At 46.5% G+C, this 16100-nt stretch overlaps 1 protein-coding gene across 2 annotated transcripts in view; it reads left to right on the forward strand.

Annotated features, from left to right (window-relative positions):
• Nucleotides 1-377: 377 nt before the first annotated feature.
• Nucleotides 378-16100, forward strand: part of ACSL1 (acyl-CoA synthetase long chain family member 1) — a 122754-nt gene continuing 107031 nt past the window's right edge. Inside the window, exon 1 of one of the 2 annotated variants that reach the window (XM_036996583.2) lies at nt 378-538. The gene's annotated coding sequence lies outside the window, so the exon portion shown is untranslated. Of the gene's footprint in view, nt 539-874; nt 894-16100 lie in introns of those variants that run through there. The other variant, XM_073219161.1, reaches the window with a different exon arrangement.

A 16100-nucleotide genomic window follows, 5' to 3' on the forward strand; every position in this document is an offset into this window, starting at 1 on the left:
AATGAGGGTACCGTCGCAGAGTCATGCAAACGTGTTGGGCACATGTTTTCCTTCCCAAATTCTATGTGATATCAGTGTTTTCCTGAGGTCAAAGGTAACTGGCACTTCAACATCTTACTTTAAAGATAGAGTTATCTGTATGTCCCTGTGAATATTCCCTTTTGTATCTTTTCTACTTTCTTCCCCAACAGCATTTGGTGACTTACTCCATGAAGTATTGGATAATACTTAATAGATATTAAGTCCAAGCTTGTGGCATAATGACTGTGTATCAGTTAGTAGATTGTTGTGAATTATTATCTCAAGGAGGAGCCTAAAAAGTGGTCAGATCAGAGCCTCCAGGATTATTCCCTTCTTGACTTTCAGGAATCATCAGAGGAAGAGGGTCCACCACGTCATTTCCCCTGCTCATGTCCTTTTGTACACGCTGAGGAAAGGAGACGTCCACCTAGCAAAGGTCTACGCCAAGGCGCCTCTGAAATGTTCTGCTGAAGCTTCTTGTTCCCAGCATTCCTCTTGGAGGACAGACAGCCTCCTGGTAAGTCCAGCTATTAATAACACTGGCAGTGTCCGCCTCAAGAAGCCGCATCTTGATTTGCACCCTGGGGAGACATAAGCTCCAGGGCAGCACATGGGGTGGCTAGGTCCGGAGACCCCCCAGCCCTCTGACTCTTCCTTCTCTTGAATTTCCTTCTACTTTAACCAATCCTGGAAACATGGAGTCAGAGGGAAGTTTAGATCCTTGTCCAACCCAGCTCTCTGAATTTGGGTGGGGCACCAAAGTCCTAGCAGAACCAGCCTCATCTTGCCATTTGCTGACGACTGCGATCTCCATAACCGTGCAGAGGGACCTGGACTCAGAGACCTGTTTCTGTGGCTGACCACCCTTCAAGGTTCGTCTTTCTTCTCTGCTGTGCAAACCAGAGAAGTTTGCATGTTTTTGGATGTTCCTTAAATCCATATTTAATCTGGCATTTTCAGTGGCTGGCTGGTGGAATTTACCTCTGAAGGAAGCCCCTTGCTTTGCGTTGAAGTCTAGTGGGGGTTGTTTGGTTTTAGATAGCGATGCTTGAGCACCATCATTTGGGGACCATCCGATTGATCCTCCTCAGCCTCCTCTTCTTCACACTGCAGAATTTTACCTCTTTCTCCTGAAGGGAGAGCCCCAGCCCATGGGAGATGGAACCAGAAGGGGAGTTCTACCTGAGAACTGCACAAGTAGGGCATTTTCCCCTGTGATAGAGCAACATCAGCAAAGTTCCCCATTTCATGGGCCCAGGGTCAGCAGGCTCTCAGGAGGTCGGGCTGAGCCAGCTGTTCTCAGGGGCATAAATCTGGACTTTGCATGGCTCAGCTGGCTCCTTTATACAGAGTCCTTCAAGTCCAGAGAGTCCTCAAGGAGGGTGGGACAGGCCCCAAGCTGTCCCAACCCTGAGTGTTCCTGAGTGCCATGTCAGCTTCCTAGGGAGGCCGTTCCGCCAGGGCCCGCTTGCCCACTGTGCACATTCCAGAGGTGGCCCCAGCACCCACCCTCACCTCTTCAGACACGGGTTGTATGTCCTGAAGAAGCCTGCTGAGCTCACCGCTCACCTCTGTGCCAGTCAGTGTTCTGAGAAGCCCTGTCTTCAAGATAGATGACAGCTGACTCTATTTTAAGGAACTGAAATGTGTCATTTAGTCAGGAATATGATAAAAATGACCTTCTGTGGCAACATGATTAAGAATAGGCAGTTAGGGGAGATCTTTCAACTCCTTAGATTAATTGGTGTAGATGTGAAAAAACAGATGTAACTTCTGCCATCTTCCCGTCAGTGCCACGTGTGGGCAGATGTGGCTACTTTGTGCAGCCTCCACAGACAGAACACCTGTGCGTGGGGTAGGGGCATAGCTAGGCTAACCATTCCCCCACTGTGAGCTTGCTGCACCTTTGTGGTTCTGAGGGCCTACCCGGATCTGCGTGTGTCACACTCTTTGGGTTTGGCGGTTGAAGTTTTCGTGAGCAGGAGTTGCTGAATTCTGCCTTCCAGCATGCACACTCTAGATCAATGGTCAGCAAATCTTTTCCGTAAAGAACCAGACAGTGAATATGTTAGACTTGGTGGACCATACATTCTCTGCAGTAACTGCTTAACCCCGTGGGAAAGCAGCCACTGAGAGTATGCACACAAATGGACTTGGCCATGGTTACAATAGAACTTCATTTACAAAAACAGGTGGCAGCTTTGCTTTGCCTAAAGTCTGTAGGCTGTAGTTTGCCTGTCCTTGCTCTGGAGTCAGAGATGAAGAAGTTCACACTCTTTGACTATTTTCAGGTGATGCCTGGCAATTATGCATTCATTCATTCATGCATTCCTTCAACAAATATTTATTGAAGAATCGACTACTAGGCTGGGCTCTGCTGTGTGAGTTTGGGATATGACAGAGGACAAAATGTACAAAGATCCCTGTCTCACAGAGCATACATTGTAATAAGAAGGAGCTTGTTGTACGAACAGCAGGGAAACCAGTGTGACCTGAGAGAAAGGTGTGAGGAGAATATTAATGACAGGGAACAGAATCTGGGAGGTAATACAAACTGTTGCCATAGGGCCTTGGAGGTGATTATCAGGACTTTAGCTTTTCCCCTGTGTGAAATGGGAGCCATTGGAGAATTTTGACCAGTGAAGTGGCATGATTTACCTTATGTTGAAAATAAATGTGATCTGTGTGGATAGGAGATGAAAGGATAGATACAGGGGTGCTTATTAGGAGGCTATAGCAGAAATTCAGAATAGAGATATGGTGAGAGTGGGCACAGAGGAGATGGGAGAAGTGTCTACATTCTGGGTAGAATTGAAGTTAGAGTCAGCATGAGTTCCTGATGGACATGCGAGATAAAGGAGTCAGGAGTATTTTCAGCCTAGCTGTTGGACTATGGAATTGCCACTACTGAGGCGGGAGCACTAAGGGTAGAAATGGTGTTAAATACATTGACTTTGAAATTGCTCTGAGATATCCAAGTGCATATATTCAAGCTTGGAGTTAGGAAGAAAGGTCTGAGCTGGAGATAGAAATTTGTGTGTTGTCAGCAAGGATAAGTTCAAGGTATCTAAAGCCATGGAAATGAATGAGATCACCAAGGAAATGAAAGTAAAAAAAGTAGAGGAAAAAGAGAGTCAAGACTCTTGGCTCTCCAATATCAAGAATTTGAGGAGAGGAGGAGGAAGGTGCAAAAGATATGAAAAAGGAACGATGTGTCTTTTACTGTGTGTGGTGAGGGATGTGAACTAGACTTACTGTGGCGATCACTTCATTACATGTACAAATATCAAATCAAATCATTGTGCTGTGTACCTGAAACTAATATAATGTTGTATGTGAGTGATACCTCAATTTTTAAAAAAAGAAGTGATGGGTGAGGCAGGAAACAGAAACCAAGAGAGTGCCGTGTCCTGGAGGCCAAGGGGAGAAAATATACCAAGAGGGAGGGAGCCGTCTGCATGCTGAGCTATCCAGGTGCTGGTGACGGGGCTGCTCAGGGGTGGAAGCCTGCCTGGAACAGGCCCGAGGAGAATGGGGGGCAGGCCCTGGGGGGCAATTGCAGGGGGCCGTTGCAAGGAGTTTTCCCACAAAGGGGAGCAGCCTAACAGCTGGCGTGGGAAGTAGGATTCGAAGAGGTTCATCTGTGTTGTTTTTTACATGGGAGAAATTAATGGGTGTTTGCATGGTGGAATGATTCAGGGAGAATAAAAATGTGATGACAGAGACAGGGAAGGACTGCCACAAAGGTGTCCTTCAGCAGGTGGGAATCATGGGACCTACACAAGAGGAGGCTTAGGCTTTAGCTTCAGACAGTCGCTTAGAGAACTTCGGTTTCTGGCTATGGAGGTATTCTTGGTACTGGAATTTCCACACACAACTTGAAAACTAGGGAAGAAAGCAATGTCTGAGAGAGGGAAATAGTGAGTAAATGCCACAGTCACCCAGACTTTCTGCCTGGTGGCACTTTCTGCTGTGCAGGGCAAGGAGGGAGAGCTCAGCAGTGCAAGGCAGTCTTGCTGGGTTGAGAAGATAGAGAACAAAGTCGAGGAGGCCACGGCGTCTGGGCCGTTCGCAGGATGGAGCACAGAGAGGAGGGCACTGTGGTGGAAGCAGGCTTCATAAATCTACGGAGAGATTCCCATGAATCTGGCAGAATCCTCAGCTGTGGATGCCCAGCGTGTCTGCAACACTGGACAAAGAATAACTGCAAGGAAGCTACGAACAGAAGAGTCCTCAGAGTTCCTACAGGGCTGGACGAGGTTTCAGTTCTGCCCAGTTAGAGTAGAAAGCCCTGCTGAACACGCAGATCATTCAACAGGGGCCTTGGCAGGGCCACGCGCTAGTCGTAAGGGCTGATTATCAAGCCTCAGTTACTGACTAGCCTAAAGTGAAGGCTACTCTAGACTTGTGTTAGCAAATCTTAAGTGCATGGTGCAGAAGAATCAAACAAGTAATTTATTTGCCTGTCAAAATAAACTTCAACACTATTTTGAAAAAGACAACAAATCTAGACTCTCAACAAAAACAATATCCAATCAAAAATTATCAGGTGTGTGAGCAAGTAGGAAAATACAACCCATAACCAGGAGAAAAATTAAGTCAGTATAATCAGGACTCAGAAATGACAGAATGATGGAGCAGACAAGGACATTAAAATAGCTACTTTAACACATGAAGAATTAAGGAAAAGCATGCATCTGATGAGAAAATAGAAAATATATTCAAAGTATTACTTCTAGAGGTAAAATATATAGTATTTTAAGTGAAAATTTCACTTGTTGGCTTACTAGCAGATTAGAATGTATAAAAGAAAGGATTGGTTAACTTGAAAACATAACAGTAGAAACTCTCGAAACAGGAACATAGAGAAAAAAGTAAATGTTGGAAAATAAATGAACAGAGCCTCAGGGACCTGTGTGACCACATCAAGCAGTGTAATATATTGGTAATTAGAGTCCCAGAAAAAAGGGGTGTGCAAAAATATTTGAAGAAGGGAATGGCTATATTTCCATATTTGTACAACTATCAAGCCACAGATCTGTGGCTCTCAACTAACCCTAGGCAGGATAAACAAAAAGAAAACCAGGCCAAGGCACACTGTGATTAAATACTGAAAACACATAATAAAGAGGAAAGCATAAAAACAGCTAGAGAAAATGGCATGTTGCATGCAGACGGACAGATACGAGAACTCAATGGATTTGGGGAGGAGGAAAGAGAGGCGGTGTGCACCAGTCCTGCAGGGCTGCGGACGAGTCAGCGGCCTCATGTCATCTGCTAGCTTGGCAGAGCCTCAGAGCACCTTCACATCTACTGCTTAATTATATTTAAGAACATCCTGTACAATAGGGGTAGGTGTTATTATACCATTTTACATATTAATAAACTGGAGCACCAAAAGGGTAAATGGCCGGCCTAAGGGCATGACATTTGTTAGTGGTAAATGGAGGTCTAGAATCCTTACAAACACTGTCTCATACACCCACTTCACAATTAAAGCTATTTTACAGGTATAAGAGGATCTAAAGCCCTGAAAAGTAGTTTATCAAAGTACACATAACTGATCCTTTCTGGAGCCAGCACTTGAACTCAGGTCTGCTAAGGTCAAATGATCTTTTCACCACCTCACCTCCCCTGCCAGGGAAAATACACATAAACACACTGCATAGTAAGTGAATTTAGTTAAAAAGTGTTTTAAGTTTCCATTCTATATTCATGGGACAGATAAGTTTCTTTTGACTTAAGAAGGTATTTGTATTTCTCAAGTGGATTCACATAGGATGGTTTTATTAGTTTTACTACATAGAGTTTTTGTATTTTTGTTTTTTCCTAAATAAATAGTTTGCTTGAGATCTTCACACCATGTTACAGACTCAACTGACTTAAAATATTCTACTAACTGATCAGATTGTTTAGCCAGTCTGCTTTGCACATATGCCTTGCCTCAATTTGCACTCTGTGTCCAATGTCTAAGGGTATATGTAACCTTCTGTGCTTACTACAGGATGGGCACTGAGCCAGCTCCTGGGTGGCCCCACACAATAAATAAGCCTCAGGTACTGCTAATTCCTGTGAATCAGTATCTGTATTCATGCTTCTGATTCGGATATTCAGAGGATGATAGGTTGTCCAACACCTGTGAGAATCACAACCATCTTGTTCTTTTAAAGGCTTAAGTTGCAAAACTAACTTCTGGGGTTTTTGTTTTGTGTTCTACTTGGAAAGCTTGGTTAATGATGTCCTTGAAATAAGCAACCTTAAAGGTTTTTAAAAATACCTGTAGCATGCATCAGTATCATAAAAGACTTGTAAAGCAGTCTTGGGAAGTCGGTGTTATGATTCCCTCCTTCCTGAGTGTGGGTCCGAGGCTCAGGTGAGAGTGCAGTGCAGTAAGGGCAGGTCAGGATGCTGAATCTCAGTCCGGCGCCCTCATCACCGTGGTTTATCCTTGGTACAGCAGGCTGAGGGCGCAGCTAACGTGCTGGCCAGAGTGCCATCTGAGGGAAGTGCATCCTGACTTTTCCACCTCTGTGTTTTCTGTGACCCCCATTTCATTTAGGACTAGTACCCAGAATGTTAGTTGGACCCCTCTGTGGCCTTTAAGAGTGCAAAAGAGAGAGAATCCTAGTGTGTAGTTGAAGAGGGAACCCAAATTAAATAGTCCTCTCACAGAACTGGGTCTTTGGGCCAGTCAATACAAAACATGTGATAGGGCTCTCTAGAGAGTCCAGATATGGCAATCACTTTTTGGGTGGAGAAATGTGGGGTTTGCCATTCCTGTGCGCTCTGCCTCCTGGCATGCCTGTCACGTAGTTTGTGAGGTGGAATTACCCTCTTTAACCTGAGCACTGCTAAAATTCTACTGTGGGCTTACAGGAAACATCAGATCACAAGCTGTAGACACAGACTGTATTCATGGCCAAGGCTGGGATCATGTCACAGAGGACCGCTGGCCGCCTTGGCACCCTACGAGCCCTCTAGGTCAAGGATCCAGATAGCCAGGAGGCGAGGACGCCGGGGCTGAGGTCGGAGGGAACATTGCTGTCTGTGCTCAGGCCTTCCCTGACAACATTCATATCTAAAGTGGGAAAGCCCCAAGGCCATGTTCAGGAAGCCTTTGTAACAGTCAGTGGGAGACGGAAGCCGATCTGCTGTGATTTGCCTGAGAAGAAATTTTCCTTACACAGCTCCACCATTTGGACAAATCCAGAAGGAGCACAGGGAGTCACGGTTCTTGTCTAGTTAACTTGCTGCCTCCCTGAAAACTATGATTTAAAAAAATGATGGGAGATGATGTCTTCTCAGACGCACCAGAATGTGCCCATTCATATCACGGCTGTCCTTCGTAGATGGGGGCTGGGCTGTGGGCACAGGTGGTGCCCAGAATGTAAGTGGTGCTTAATGGGCTCTTGTTGGAAAGTACCTTCATGGGCAATCGCTGGGCATATGAGACAATCACTCTGATGAGGTTTTTACAGTCACACTTCAAGACTGTTAGTTTCTAATGGAAAACTGCAGTGTGAGGTGACGTGTCTGTCCTTAGTGCCCAGCACATACCGGAAGTCCTCTACACTGTTCAGTTACCATCCACCTCCATCACTGGATTTCCCCCAAATCAAATCCACCAGTAAGTCAAAAGGATATTCAGGAGAGTCTAGATGGGTTTCCAACAAGGCAGCCTAGAAACTGTAAGCAAGGGGGGCAGCCCTGGGGTGGTGACACGAGCCCCAGGGGGACCACTTTACAAGAGACCACAGTCAATTGATACACACTTGAGAGGGACAGGATTCACTCGGTGCAGTGCTTTTAAATCAGGCTACACATTCTTTGTCACTTTTCCTGTGAAAGGTGGGGTTCGTGTCCCCTATTGTGGAAGTGAGAGGGGCTTGTGATTTCTTTGGCCTGTAGAGTACAGTGAAGTGATGCTATGTGGCTGCCAAGGCTGGGTCATCAAAGGCTGTGCTGCTCCTGCCTGGCCACTGGCATTCTCGTTTTAAGAGCCTTGAGCTGCCATGTAAGAAGCATGACCACCCTCGTCCCACCACGCAGTGAGGAAGCCCAGACCTCTTGGCCACAGTCCACGACTGTCCAGCTAACGAATAGGGTTAATTAACTATTCAGGTTGGTTCAGAGACTGGGACTTGTGAACCTGAAGGGTTGATAGGCCACTTGCAGTCTTTTCAGCTCAGCTCGGAGACATCCTCTGACATCCCTGGGTATACTGGTTAGGTGACAGTGCCCTAAAGCCTCCTTCACAGCCTCCCACTGAATGTCTCCGAGGCCAGTGCTGCCTTAGAAGAGGCTCTAGAGTAGTGTTCTGTCTGCTCACGGTTAACACGCTCACCCAGTCCATGGAATATGACATCACTGGTCTTTTTGTCTTATCTCTTTTCTTTCCTAGTCTGTCTATTTCACTGGAACCCAAGCTAATCTTCAAAAAAACCCACTCTGCTCTCTCCTCAAGTTATAAACCCCTACTGGTTCCTGCGTTCTAAAGGTTAAAGTCTGGGCTCCTTATGAAAGAACCGTGAACCACTGCTATCCCCATCCCCACCCCCCGCAGCCCCTCCCGGGGCCCCACATACGCCCAGGTCCGCCCCAGCAGGATGGCCTTTGCATCCTCTGCCCCCTCCATCTGGAATGCACTGCCCACAGTTCACAGGCCTTGGGTTTCAAAGACCAGTGAATGTTTTAAAATGTGGGAAATGTGTGCTGTCCATAGTAGGCCACGTAAGACAAGCTATAACTGAGACTAATACCTCTATTATCACACTGATTTCATAAGAGAAAGAAAAACCACAATGATCAGAAAGTAGGAGGTATATCATCTCAAGCCAGACCAAAGTTCCTTTAAATAGAACAAATCTAGCTTTTTGAAAAATTTACTTATTTCCTCTCTGACCAGTGAAAAATGAATCACGAGCATCTGTCCTGGGCTTGCTTTGGAGATCCATTTCCCTACCTGTCTTTTTTTTTCTAGAAAATTCCTACCCATCCTTCAAGATAAAGTTTGAATGCTGATTCTTAAGTGGAGTCTCTCCTGACCCCTGTAAGGCAGAGCTGGTCCCTATCCCCTCGCCTGTGTCCTGGTTACAGGACAGCACACATGCGTTTTGAAGGGAGGCTCCGTGGGCATGTAGAAGAGGGAGTTACACCACGAATCACTAAAGCCTCTTGAAAGTATCTTCTCCAACATTCCCTTTCCTCCCAAGTTTCCATGCCCCGTGGCAGCTGTGCTCCCCTTAGGCTCTCATTTTAAAACTTCCCCTTCCTAGCCACACCCCTGCATCTGCATTTCCTAGTGCACCATGGGAGAGCTCGTTCACTGCTAAACCTAAACCTGAATTCAGTCCAGTGGCAGACCTGTGCCTCAGGCTCTTCATCCGGCTTGCCACGAACTGTCCACCTAAAGTCTTATGGCCCCAAGTAAGCTGGTAAACTGAGGTACTCAGGGTAGAAAGAAGCCACCTTTGCATGCTGTGCTTTACACTCACACATGTGCACACACACACACACACATGCACAATTTTGAAAAATGAATCAATGAATCCATGAACAAAGGTTCTACAGCCAGTGCATGTCCTAGTCCATGAGATGCCACTATTCGGTTCTTGGGAATATCCTGACATTTCTCCCACATGATACATTTCTTGTTCCTATAACCACATCTTGTCCCTTTCCATATTCTCTAGAATGAAGAATAAAATATTTTTAAGACACCAGGACAACTTTACTGGGACCCCAGTCTCTGACAAGCCCATTGTTATGGGAAATGCAATGTTGAAACACGGAGAAAGGTCATATTTTCTTGTAAGCCCAAGAGAAAACAGGGATCAATAGTGGTGGAACAGAGTGGACCCTGAGGTGCTTGCTGAATGGGTTCAGCGTGCACAGGCCCGTATCAGCTGGGTTCCTTGCCTGTTCCTCTGACATGCTGGCCAGTTCCCTGGCGCTGCCTGTCCGGCCAGTTTGGGAAGACAGGGGAGCTCCCATGTTGGCATTAGCCTGGGGACCTGACGAATCAGTGCAACAACTGTACCCTGGGGAGTGTCAGCACTGCCTGCTGCCCAGCCAGGCATGCTTTGGTCAGGATCTCGGGCGAGCTCCCCACACCACGGAAGCCCCAGCTCGGCTAATAAGCCGGGAAATTCTGGAAGAAGCCAGGCCCTCTGTGCTCTTTCTTCTCTTGCAGACTTTGGCACCCTTGGTGCCCTGAGGACCTTTCCACTCTGTTAAACCTGTTTTTTCTTTGTTTGGGAACAGGACTCCCCCAGCCCGGCTTGTGGCTCTGTGGTAAGGCCAGTGGAGGCAGAGCATGTGTGGCACGTTTGAAGGTGTCTGCCCACATCGTAGCTTCTTGTGGGTCTTACTACTTCCTGGGGCTTGTACAGGGTGTCCCCAGAGGGCGACCTCTCTGTGAGGTGCTTGAGAGAAGTGTGCCTTCCCCTCTGTACGAGCGCACTGGGCTGCTCATTTAAACCCACCCAGGGACAGGACCATCACTTCATTGTCCAGAGAAATGACAGGATAACCCAATGATGAGAACTGAAAGGACAAGCTGTTGGCCTGAGACCGTAAAGGTAGCATTTGGGCAGCAGTGATTTGGGTGATAGATATACTCAGGTTTGATAAAGGCTTTTCTCCTTGCTGCAGAGCCTGGATCAGACCCTTCCTATGCCTTATTGCTTTTATATCACTATGTTTTTTTATTTTGTTTGTTTGGATGTATAAAGGAGCACGGGGGCCAGACAGCAGAAGGATGTTTCACTTTTATTCAGATCACCTGGTGCACAATTTGGCCACTGAAAGCAGAGGGCCCTTTGGCTAGCCTTCTGAGGATGGGGCAAAGCGTGCATGGGAGGCCTGGGGCTTCTGCAAGGAGCCGGCCTGCTCCCCTGCTGTGCTGCTCACCCACAGCCCTGCCTGACCCCCTCAGGCTGCCTGCTTCCCGGCTGTTGAGCTGCCCTCCTAGTCCAGCCACTCGTGTCCCCCCAGAGCCCTGGAGAGCAAGGGGCCTGTGCTCTCTGCTGCCGAACCACTGCAGGCTTCCAGAGGGCTCCAGCCTGTATAAACATCCTTCCACCACTCCAGTCTGGACTTCATGTAGATTCTTGACCCTGGTGACCTAAGTTCCCAGCAAATCGTTCTTCAGCTCTGCTTTTTAAAAAGTCTTTACGAGTCTCCTCCTTCGTGGCATGTTTGCATGCCACCATAGGGATGGGCCAGGGCACACCACCCACAGCCTCACGGAGACTTGGGCCCAAGGTCCTCCTTCGCTGCTGAGCCTGGCTCATCACCCTTCCACCCTCACCTGGGGAGTTCACCTTCTGGGGACCTTGTGCACAGACCTGTGTCTGAAGAGCCTGCCAAGCCCATCAGACATTTCCGCATGTGTCAGGGTCCCACTCTGGGTGGGATCCGAGTGCCTTCTCATGGAACTTCTGGCGGATCAAGGGCGTGGCTGCATTGGAGTGGGAGGAGCATGGATGCAAACTGGAGGATGAGAAAAGGGCTTGCAGGGGTAGGAAGTTTCTTTGCCAAATACCTCAAATTAGTCTGTGATGAAATTTATAACATCAGAGTAGGAAAAAAGGTGTCTGTGCTATTCCTGTAGAGCTGCAGAGATGACCAGTACAGAATCTTATTTTAATCCTAACGAATGGTCATTACACTGTTCAGACAGGAGCTTATACTATGAAATGCACATTCACTGTAATTCTAACTTTACATTCTAAGAAGCTGTCTTACAATGTTGGGCTTTGCAATGTCTCCCACAGGAGATGAGGTCATGAGGGGCCACGAGGAGGACTGTTTTTAGGTAGAGAACCTTGGCATTCACTGGCTTACATGGTAATTCTTTATTTTTAATAGCTTTCTTTGGTAATAAAATATGCATAGCATAACATTTACCATTTCAGTCCTTTTTTAAGTTTAAAACGTAGTAGCAATAAGTAGATTCACATTGCTGTGCAACCGTCACCACTATTCCTTTTCAGTTCTGTGCCGTCATCCCACACAGAATCTCTGTACCCATTAAACCCTAACTCCCCATCCCGTGCCCCTATAACCCCTGCTAACTTCCATTCTACTTTCCATCTCTATGAATTAGCCTATTCAAGGTCCCTCATATAAATGGAGTCATACAGAATTTAGCCTCTTGAATCTGGCTTCTTTCACTTAGTATAATGTCTTCAAGGTTTTGTCATGGTGTAGCATGTGTCGGAATTTCATTCCTCTTAAGGCTGAATAATCTCCCACTGTGTGTATGTGCCGCAGTTTGTTTATCCGCTCATCTGCTGGTGGATGCTTGACTTGTCTGCACTTTTGGGCTGTTGTGAATAATGTGGTGAGCCTTGGTGGGCAAGTCGGTGTAATTCCTGTTTACCATTGCCCTCAACCGTGCAGGCTGGCTCCTCTGGTGGAGATGGAAAGGGTCAGGTGGTGAAACAGACAGGAGGCTTGCCTGAGCCCTCCACCCCCCAGCCAGAAGCTCCCATCAGGCTCTGGCGGGAGGGGACCACAGGGCCGAGTCCCACCCCGCAGCAAGGGCAGAGGTGGAAACCATGATGGCGGGGAGCATCTGGGGGGCCGGTCCGCCTGCTACTTCCCTGTAGGAGAGTGCTGCCCGCCCTGGGGAAAGGGGACGGGGGCGCATCTGCATCTGTTTGGTGACTGCATTTGTAGCGCATAGTCTGGAAAGACAAGAGCCTAAAGGTTCACACTGCTCATTTGGAAGATGGAATCATTGGTGATATTTACTTCCTGGTTAGATAAAAATAGAACTAATTCTATGTTAGAAATATGAATGCCACGTTGATTACTCAGATAGAAAAATCACAAACATTTCTATTCTAGTACTTGCATTAGAAATACCACTGCTATCAGCATACCAGTTCAACTGTCCCTTCTACCTCTGTCCAGCAGTGAGTTGGTCTGCATTAGAAGTGTCACCAATTTTATTAAGGTTTTTTGATGTCAGTCTTAAAGACAGTGAGTCCAGGATGTTAATTATCTGTTGTGTACAAGATGCTATGTCAGGACACTACAAATCAAACAGATAGGTGTTCATATTCTTGAGTTACTATAAAAAACACAAAACCATTAACATACATAAAAAATATAATATCCAAAACCAAATTTCCATCAACTTCAATTGAAATGCTTCTATCACAAACTGTATATACTTGGATGGTGGGCATATTGTCCCTGGGTTGCAGTTTTAGGGCCATCCAGAGGGCCCTGCTGTTCGCCATCTCTGCAGGCCTTGGAGACACCACCCCAGAGTGGACAGGAGCCCCTGGTCACCTCCAGGGCCTCCTAGTAGGAACTTTGATGAGTAGAGCAGGGTGGGTATGGGATGGTGGCCATATCATTTATCTTCCAAATGTAAAAACTTTGAAGGGCGAAAGGGGTGCTGTTACTAATAATGCAGGGATGAACTGGGACCATTCAGTCCAGTCAGGTTTCTGTGTCCCCCAGATAAAAGGCAAATGGAATGAGAGGCCTCTAGCTCCAAGTAGAGAGTGCGTCCCTATCTAGAGGCCGTGAGATACAGCAGTCTTTAAAATCAGGGCAAACCAAACACAGGCATTGATTTGAAAGCGGAACTATCACTAGCAGGTCCCAGAGGCGGCCGTCGGGCATGTGCTTCTGGGAAGGGGTGCTGCCGGAGGTTAGGAACTGGCACATGTATGGTGAACCTGACCCTCCCTTCTTTTACACTTGAGACTGGCAACAACTGAAATGTTCAATAATATGAACTGATTGGGGAAGTCATGGTCCGTCACATTAGCTTTTACTGATCATGTTCTTAAAGGTTTTTTCAGTGCAATGGACAAAAATCCCATGATACAATGTTGAATCCCAAAAAAGCAGACTACAAAATGGCATATATTATATGAGATTATGTGAGATATATACTGTACACATAAAGGAAAGGGATGTATAAATGTGCAGTTTCCCTCTGGGAGATGGGGTAGGGAATGATTTTTTCTTCCTTTCTAAATTTCCCATGAATTTTGTTTCACACTAACCATATATTACATAATCAGAAAAAAGCACTTTACAAATGTGTATGAAAGCTGGATATACATATGTGAGCATGTGTGTGTGTGTACATATTTTTCTTTACATTTTCTCATGTGGTCCGTCCAGCATACCCCACAGAGAATCCGTGTCCCCGTACATCCAGCCTTGGGTGGTAGCCTGTGGCAGGATCAGGAGAGCTAAAAAGCATTCTCAGAACACATCTGCTCCCTAAATTCTCTTCCAACCTAGTGCTACAGAGAGGGGACTGAATCATGTTACCAGATTAGCAGGAGTGGCCCCGCACATACTTGCAGCGAAAATTTTTCCTATTTCTACATAATCTTAAAAAAAAGAAAGGGTCTTCCTGTATTTAATCTGTATTCTCGATTATCCTGTCTCTGCCCTTCCCCACTCCATGAGAAGGAAGGTTTTTGTTGTTTGTGTTAAAAGCTGTTCTGTTGGTAAGACAGATCCCATTGGCTGGCCACAAAGGAAAGCTTGTTGAAGGCCTCTGTTCCCAGTGGTCCCATGGGCTGGGGAGAGGCGCAGGAGGGCTGTCACCATGCAGTCTGGGAAGAGAATTTCATGTTCTCTGCTGGTTCTTTTGGATTAAAAAATATCACATGGCAAAGAGGCTGGCAAAGTAAGCTGTGTTCTCCTCTTTGGATTCAGTAGCGGTATATTGTATTTACTCATGCACATTATAGTTCATGAGAAAAGGTGTTGAGATGGTATAACAGCATTTATATTTTGGGGTTTGGTTTCACTTATTAAATTTGTAATTTCGGGTTTACCAAAATGTATTCTTTAATGAAACTTTTCTTGAAAGAAAGAAATCGGTGGGTGGGGGGGGGGGGTGGAGAATAAAAGTAGAGGAGGAGGAGACCAGAGAAAGCTGATGCCCAGATGCCTACCAGTTAGTGCTAAGGCCTGAGAGGGAGGCGACAGGGGTGGGACCTGGGCTAGGAGCTCCCGAGTAGGTAAAGGGTGCACCCAGCAGAAGAGTCCCCTTGAAACTGGGTCAGCAAGGAGAGGACCCTGACACAGTCTTGCTTTAAAAACCATCAAGAGACAGCTGATACGGTGTGGAAACTCCATGTGGGTGATGGTGGAGCTACAGGGTGGGAAAGCGCCCAAGAGCCTGTGTCAGCAGCTGGGGACCGCTGCCCACCACCAGGCATTATATTGCACCACTGGGGGTTTGGGCGTTACAGCAGTTAGCTTGACACCCTGGGAGAAGAGCTGATGGCACAATCTGGTCCCCTCACCTTCACATGTGCCTGGGTCTCCTCTCTTCCATGAGACTGCAAGTTCCTGCCAGACACTTCTTTGTTTGATTCTTGCACCCTCAAACAACCTAGGCACAGCCATGCATACAGTGAGCCTTCAGTAAATGCTGAACTATCTGTTCGACACGCTCCTAATGGGATTGAAACTGGGTCTCTGTGGTTTGTTTCCAATAGCATTTAGTGTAAGAGTATGAGCGATTAGTCACTTTTCATAAAGGTTCTTGCCCTTCAGGAACTGGAGGCCTATTAGATTCCTACAGAGTAGACATCTTGGGGAAAGAAGGAACATAGGCATGTCCAAAAGTTCATTTCACTGAGAGATTTTCTCTCCTTAATCCTGGAGATTATTGAATGGGGTGGAAGCTTCAGTAGAACTGAAACAGGTCTGTGAGTTGGGAGGAGGCATGGGTCTCTTGGCCCAGCTGTACCCCAGATCCTGTGCCTGTCAGTTTCCTTGCTGGTGAAATGAAGTCAGTGGTTCCCAAGTCAAATTCCATGGATTAATGGCACACTGGCTACCATTTGATTCTTTGCCTAGATGTTCCCCATGTGACTTTGAGGCACAACCAGATCTGGGAACTACTGGACTGGGTAGGTGATCTTAACCCATGTAAGACAGAGTCTGTCTTTTATAACATGGAAACATAATCTTATTTTCCTGACCTAAGATTGTAGAATTTAGGAAAGAGACATAGGATTGAGTAATCCATCTCTTTGGGAGAAGAAAACAAAAGCGAACAACGAAAAAGAACCACTGTTAGT

The sequence above is a fragment of the Manis javanica genome, chromosome 12 (genome assembly GCF_040802235.1).
Source record: "Manis javanica isolate MJ-LG chromosome 12, MJ_LKY, whole genome shotgun sequence".
Classification (NCBI taxonomy): Eukaryota; Metazoa; Chordata; class Mammalia; order Pholidota; family Manidae; genus Manis; species Manis javanica.